Raw genomic sequence first — 6,934 nt, 5'->3', positions numbered from 1 at the left:
AGCCAGATTAACTCCAGCAAAGCAAATAATCAGATGGGAATTCCTCGAAACCTTCACTGTCCTTTGTAGAGCTCAGTAAAGTGGCGTTTGGGGCAAAAGCATCTGAAAATTACTTGCACTAATAATTTAAAGATTGCTCAAGTTTACTTAAACTTTCCTTAATCCTCAACTTTTGTTTCTGTGCTTTAAAGTGGCGTGGGGTGAGCTTCACCGAGCAATTTGGAAGGCGGTCTTATTTTTGACAGAATGAGCTGCTATTTTCATAAAAATGCAGAAAGGGGGGAGAGCTCTGCTTTCAGAAAGGCACTATAAATAACTCCTGTAGGTTCACAGGCCTTTCCTAAGCTGGAAAGCTATCGGTTCACTCATCGCAATTCTTGATGAGTACTATATTGTGCTTTTTAATAGAAAATAAGCTAATGTCTTTTTAATATGTTTTGCTTGGATCATTTTAGTCCTGGTCAGAACAGGCCTTGAACTTGTAGCAGAGGAGGGCAGGAAGCAAGCATGAGTTATGCAGCCGAAAGGGAGCATCCAGCCCTGCGCAGCCGGAGATGCTGGTTGCTGCTTTATGCCTCCATCAACCTTCACGACTCGACTGACTTCGTTGCTGCGCTCTCTCCATTGCTTATCGCAGCGGTTAGGAAATGTGACTCTCAGGAATGAGGGGCTAAAGGGGAAAGACCCCTGTGTGAGAGACTGACAAAGCAGACAGGCAGCCCTCTGGATTTTGCATCTGGAGATGGAGAAACTCGGCTCAGTTCAGGAAATCTGATTTCCTCCTTCTGAAGGCGCGCTGTGAATTTTGACGGTTTTGAAACCCAGGAGTCTGGCCTGCTCCAAGCCCGGCGGAGGAGCCGACAGAGCCGAGGGCCGATGTTTTCCAGGCGGGAGCTGGGGTGGCCGCTCTCCCCTGTGGGGACGGCCGACGCGTGGGACGGCTCCGTCTCCTGTCACGACCTGAGCGCGTTTTGCGGTGTGGGCTCTCTCTTAAGCAACCTTCTTCCAGGCCTTTTATAGCTCTCTTGCCTAAGTGGATTTTTTTTCCCCTCCTCTTTTTTTTGGGGGGTGGTGGCAGGAGGCTGTGTCTGGAGGTATAAATCCAGCTGTGACAAAAAGGGATCAAACGGTGACAGGGCTCGGCAGAATTTGCGCTGCCGCTTTTACCTGGAGCAAACTTTTTTTTTTTTTAACTTCTGACACCAAAGTAGTTTTATTTGGTTCCTCTGCTTGCCTGTAGACCATTAAACAGCTCTTACTTAGCACAACTGGTGTGTGGCACTCGGTAGAAACCCACAATCTTCCTTTTACCACTCACTTTTATATTTAAACCCTCTATTTTTAACCCAATGGTGGGACTCAGGGTTAATGCTCGTTAGTTCGGTGTCTAGACAGTTGCAGAAAACAGGAAATGAGTTACGTAGAGTAGGAAAGGAGAATTTAACCTTTTCTCTTCTAGCTAACACATGGGACCGGCTAAAAGGCTTTACAGCAGCCTATTTTTGAAAGTACGAGGAAGTAAAACACCAAGCAAAACAAGACCGAAGCTGAGTCTCTGCAAGGCCCGGGGGGAGTCGTTTCACGGAGATCAATGATCCAAACGCTGCCCTCGGCTGCGCCCAGACGCTAAATCTCTTGCTCTGGTCCCTGCAGAGAAGTTGCTTTTTTATTATTCCCTGCTTCTCTGAACGGTCAAAGAAATGGTCAGGTTAAGCGGGTGCACACGCCGGGGAAGATATTACTACCATCTACCATCCTCCAGGCAGTTAGAGCCAGGCAAAGCAGATTTATAGCCCCCCTTCCTGACTAATGGCATCTCATACCCCTTCTCCTGGGAATACCTAAGACCTCGAGGTTTTTTTTTTTTTTTTTTTTTTTTTTTTTTTTTTTTTGCATGTTTCCATTTGAAGTAGAAATGACAAAAATGCAAAATTCCCTCCTCGGACCCTCTGGGAGAACAAGGCCCAAGTGTTTTGCTTGCCACAGCAGTAGGTGGACCCGAGTCCATCCAGGTAGGTGGAACTGGGTTTAAAATGCCCATCATGATGGACCTGGAGACCAAAACAGGCCTGATGCCGCGAGCACGGTCCATCGGTCCAGTAAAAGCAAAGGGGCTGCACGTGTCCGCGGGGAAGCGGGTGCGTGGCGTCCCTTCGCCTCGGGGGCCGGTGAGCGGGCACAGCAACAACAACTCTTTGAGGAAGGGGGGAAAACAAATACCCCAGCGCTGGAACAAGCGACCATCCCGGCTTATCTGCGTGACACTAGATAGCGTGGAGATGTTATCGAGGCTGCAAGTCAGTACAGCTGCGTCCGCTGCCTTGGAAGAACCCCTTAGTGTGCAGGTAGAGGCAGGCGCGCACGTAACACGACTGACGGGCCATGTCTTTCAGAAGCCCGGCTCCGCGGCGTGAGTGACCGACGTCAACGAACTTCTTGTCGGCCACAGCTCTGCTTGAAGGAGAGGTTTGGGGACGTGGCTCATCCCGCGGCGGGAGAGGAATTCTGCCGGCTGTGAGCATAGGCTCTCTGAGAACCTAAAGCGACCAGAGATGGCATTTGGTTTACGGTAGGAGGCAGAAATGTGCATAAAAAAATACGGATATTCCGAGGTCTCAATTTCAGTGCTTCTCCGTGACTCCTTGAAGTCACTGGGAGTCAGACGCGGAGAGGAAACCAGCTGCCTCCGTTCTCCTGGCTGCCGTCCCCCGCAGCCCTGCCCTCCTCCGTGGAAGCAGCCGCGCGAAGCGGGGACGCTAACCCCAAACGCGCCTCCTGCGCGGCGCGCTCGCAGCGGCTCGGGTGGCTCCGCTCGGGCCGGGCGCCCGCGCCACGCCGGGCCCTTCGTCGGGTCGCCGGAGGAGCAGCATCAGGTGACGGCATCCCGCGTCCTGGTTAACGTTTAATCAGCGCTTGCCCTTGATTTCTGAAGCGGTGAAACCCTCCCGTACAAATGGAAGCAGCTGCTCTGCTGAACGCTCCTATTTACTTTGCGCAGGACACGGAGGAAAACAAGCGCAGGCAAGCGCGGCCGGGAGCCGGGCTCCGAGCAGGCTGCGGTTCCTTCCCGCGAGCGCGGCTTTGCCCGGTGGAAGTTTGACTTGCAGGAGAAACGGCGCCACGCAACGAGGGAAAAATACGGCACGTGCTGCGCCCGCCGCTTGCGGGGACACTGCTTTTGCGCCGAGGTGAATCCAGCCGCGGCCCTTGGGCGCAGCGAGAAGCGCTCTGCGACGAGCGCGGTTCGGCCGGGCCGGCTGCGAAGGCGGACGGGAAAGCCTCGTTGGCGCTGCGTAGGCCGCTTGCAAAAATACCGCGTCACGGCTCCTGCCTCGCTGCAGCGTCTGCGTGCCCGATACAGCCTGGCCCGGGCCGGCTGGCACGGCGCTGAGCCCGGCCAAACGAGCGGTTCCTGCTTTTTAAGCAATCTGACGTCGGGAACACAGCTCAGCCTCGGAAACACCCGGCTCTCCCCCCGCAACGTCACACGGCGCCACCGAGCGCCGGGCGAGTAGCGGCACTTCGCTCGGGCTCTGCGAGCGGGCGGTCGCAGGTCGGGCCCTCGTCGTTTCGTTATAAAATGAAGCTCTGACCACCCGGCGCGTAGGGCGCAGCTTAGCTCACTCAGACACTCAGTTGACTTGCCAGACACCTTAGATGATAACTAACTAAGATTTGTTTTAGCTGCCCTCAGTATCCACGGTATTTCCTACGCCAGGGAAGCACTGAGGACACCTAAGCAACCATATTTGTTTACCTTCGGTCCAGCTGGAGAGATTTTCCAGAACCACTGCTGCAGCTGCACTTAGACTTGTCGAAAGGCCACGTTTATACAGTGTTTTTCTGCTCGGACGATCACAAAAGAAAATCCTACACCAAGAGCTGAGCTCGGTGGGGAAAGGTGCACGCGGCTGTGGAGCGAACATGAGCAGGCATCTCCAGACTGAGCTGGGCCAGCTCCTGCATCAGGAGGAACCTGCTGCAGGAGGCCAGAAGGGAGAAGCAGATCATCAGTTCTCCTTCCCTCGAGTTTCAGGGTCAGTAATTTCCGTAAAAGAGGCCGCCATCAAGAAGGGTTTCACGCTGAGAGGGGCTGAGATGCTCGAAGCTTGCAAATCCAAAGGATCTTAGGAGGGCAGCCCCACCAGACCTGGAGCCATCTGCTCAGCTGGGGATGCCTAAGCGGTGCTCTGCCGGCCCTCCCCTCTGCTAGCATGGCTCTTGCTAGTTAGGCTTTTTGGAAGCCCTGCTGTAAGGTGACTGGTGGGAGGTGACACCAAGGGCACTGTGGGATTTTCACACCTCTTGCCTTTTCCCTGCAACGGCTTCCTTGGATCACTCGGTGTGTTTGCAGAAATGGCTGGCAAAAAAAAAACCCGATAGCACTGGAAGATGAGAAAAACTGGACCGAAGTCACTGTGACAGCAGAAAAGTGGACCCTGAAGATGATCATTTTTACAGTAGATGTTTGGAGTACAACAGCGTTTTATAACGTGGTGGACGAGGCGTGGATAAAAAGGGAAGGTTACGAAGGTCTCGGGCTCCTGGTTCGTACAGCTGCACCCCCAGGCCTCCCTGCCATTCCGTTAGCAGGACTCTGGGCAGATCACACTGCAGGGGCCTGGGTGCCTCCACTTAGCTGTTGCCATCCAGACGTTGACAGCGGAGCGATTAGTTTGGTTTTCTAAGGTGCCATGCGCTCATTTTGGTAGGAGCCGTGAATGCTGGACAGATCTGAACAGCCAGGAGTTAGTTAGTCTGAAGATGTTAGCTCACAGCCCTTGATGAACACGCTTTAACCTCAGAGACTCAGTCAAGGGCAATACGTTCCCCATCAGCTGCAACCTTGGAAGATACAGATCACCTCTGCACTGTTGTCAGAATTTATCTTATTATCTGCAACAGTTGCTGGCACAACTGTGCGTGCAAGCAGGGAGCCTCTGGCAAAACATCTGAACACACACGTCTACTGAATGCTAATTGCTCTCTCTGCTGGCCACTTGGAAAAATGGTATTTTATCGAGTTAGACCTGGTTGTTTTTAAGTTTGTGCAAATGCACTGACTGAGCAAATGCAAGCCAGAAAACTAGTTTTTTTTTTCCTAAGGTCCAAAATAGGCCGATAAAAGCAGTTAGTTAAGAATTAAGTACGTTATATTCCTGACTAAAAAGAACAAGCACAGAGGATAAAAAAAGGACAGACATGGATCTCCTATCTCCCATTGTAGCTTACCACATCGATAGTTCTATGAAAGCCAGAGGAACTACCTGGGAAACAGGATGCCTCCAACACGAATAAAAGGCTCTCGGGATCGTGCGCTATCATTTCTAGTGGCAAAAGCATTGGCAAATTTCCAGGGAGCAATAGCCTATGTAGTGAAGACAAAGTGGGACAGTGAGGAACCAACCTGAGCGTAGGGTTTTTCTTCTGCATCTGTTTAATACCCAGCTCAAGGGAGACCTAGTCCAAATAGCTGCTGCCAAGGCCATCAGCACAGAAATACGGTGCTTATAATTGGCCAACAGAAAGGCAGATGGATTTCACGTGGGGAGGGACAAGCTAAAGAAGGCTGGAAGGCAGTGGAAAGCTAAGCTGCATTAAGAAATCATCACACTGAAAGCAAATTCTGGTTCTGGTTTTAGGCTTGTCTCAGTAAGACTAACAGAAATAGGAAAACACCAGTTAAACACTATCAGAAATTTTTAGGGCATTTGGGTAATCTGGACAGGGAGAAGATCAAGTGTCTCAAGGCCTATCAATCAACAGCATGCAGTAGAGAGCAAACTCGATTTTTCTGTCTGTCACTTACTGCAGCAGTTGCTCAGTGAGTAAAACACCCTGGAGGGGACTACGTCAAGCGCCAACCCGAGGCACGAGCAGAGCGGTTGAACACGCAGGTTCCCAGAAACAATCAGGAAGGGGGTTCAGGAGGGAAAGCAGGGAGAGAATTCATTTGGTCCCTCCGACAGCCCGAGGGCTAGGCAGCCTGCCCAAAAGGGCTGGTCCCAGTTCATCCCCGAGAAGCAAGCAGCCGAGTCACCTCTCCGTTCCTCCTTGTATTCAGAGCCCCAAACGAGCGCTTCTTGTATTCCTGAATTCAGGCTTTCTAACAACGTATTCTGAAATGGTGATGAAATGTCAGCAGGCTTCCAAGGCTACAGGCAGGGATGGCACCGCGATACACACGCTCTCAGTACTGAATGAAAATTGTTCTTTGGCCTTTACCTGTCCCTCTGGAATGACATTGCTTTGCAAGGGCTACAGGATTATTTATTGCATAAAATCTATCTTCACATCCATCCTGTTTATTTGTAAAATTAAGTATCTGTTCAGAACAACTAGAGAGCAGAAGGAATGTTTCTCCGCATTCTTTTAAAATCATATATTCCGATTAAAGCTGCAACTATTCTCCTTACAGCCTTGATCCTGCAATTGCATTCAAATAGGCAGATTCTGAGCCCCACTAACAGGAGTATGACTGGTTTCAGTTGCCAGAATCCAGCTGCAGAATGGTTGTTCAACATTTAAATCAAATGACAAACTCTAGTATAGACTGTACAAAAATCCAAACTAGAGAGTACAGGGACTTAATACCCTGGAACAGCTTAGAGGTTCTGTTAAGCAATGTATATATACTTGTGTATATGAAATTCAATTGTTTATTTGAAGGATAAAAGGGGTTTGTTGCAACCTCATCACCCAAAATGTGGATCTTTTTAAATTCTCCGTTCTGCCGCTGTCTATCCTTGGGAGTACGCGCAATGTCCTGGGCACTGAGAGCCGCTCAGGGAAATTTCTGCCGTTGTGCATGTTCACAGCTTGCTAAGTCTTGACATCGCACAGCAACAGTAAATAACGATGCCTTCATTCACTCAAAGCATGCCTGCCACATCAGCAGCATCCAAAATACCTACAGAAGGGAGTGCTGCCATTT

Source organism: Rhea pennata, chromosome 2 (assembly GCF_028389875.1).
Source record: "Rhea pennata isolate bPtePen1 chromosome 2, bPtePen1.pri, whole genome shotgun sequence".
NCBI lineage: Eukaryota > Metazoa > Chordata > Aves > Rheiformes > Rheidae > Rhea > Rhea pennata.
This window is presented reverse-complemented; position numbering follows the sequence as displayed.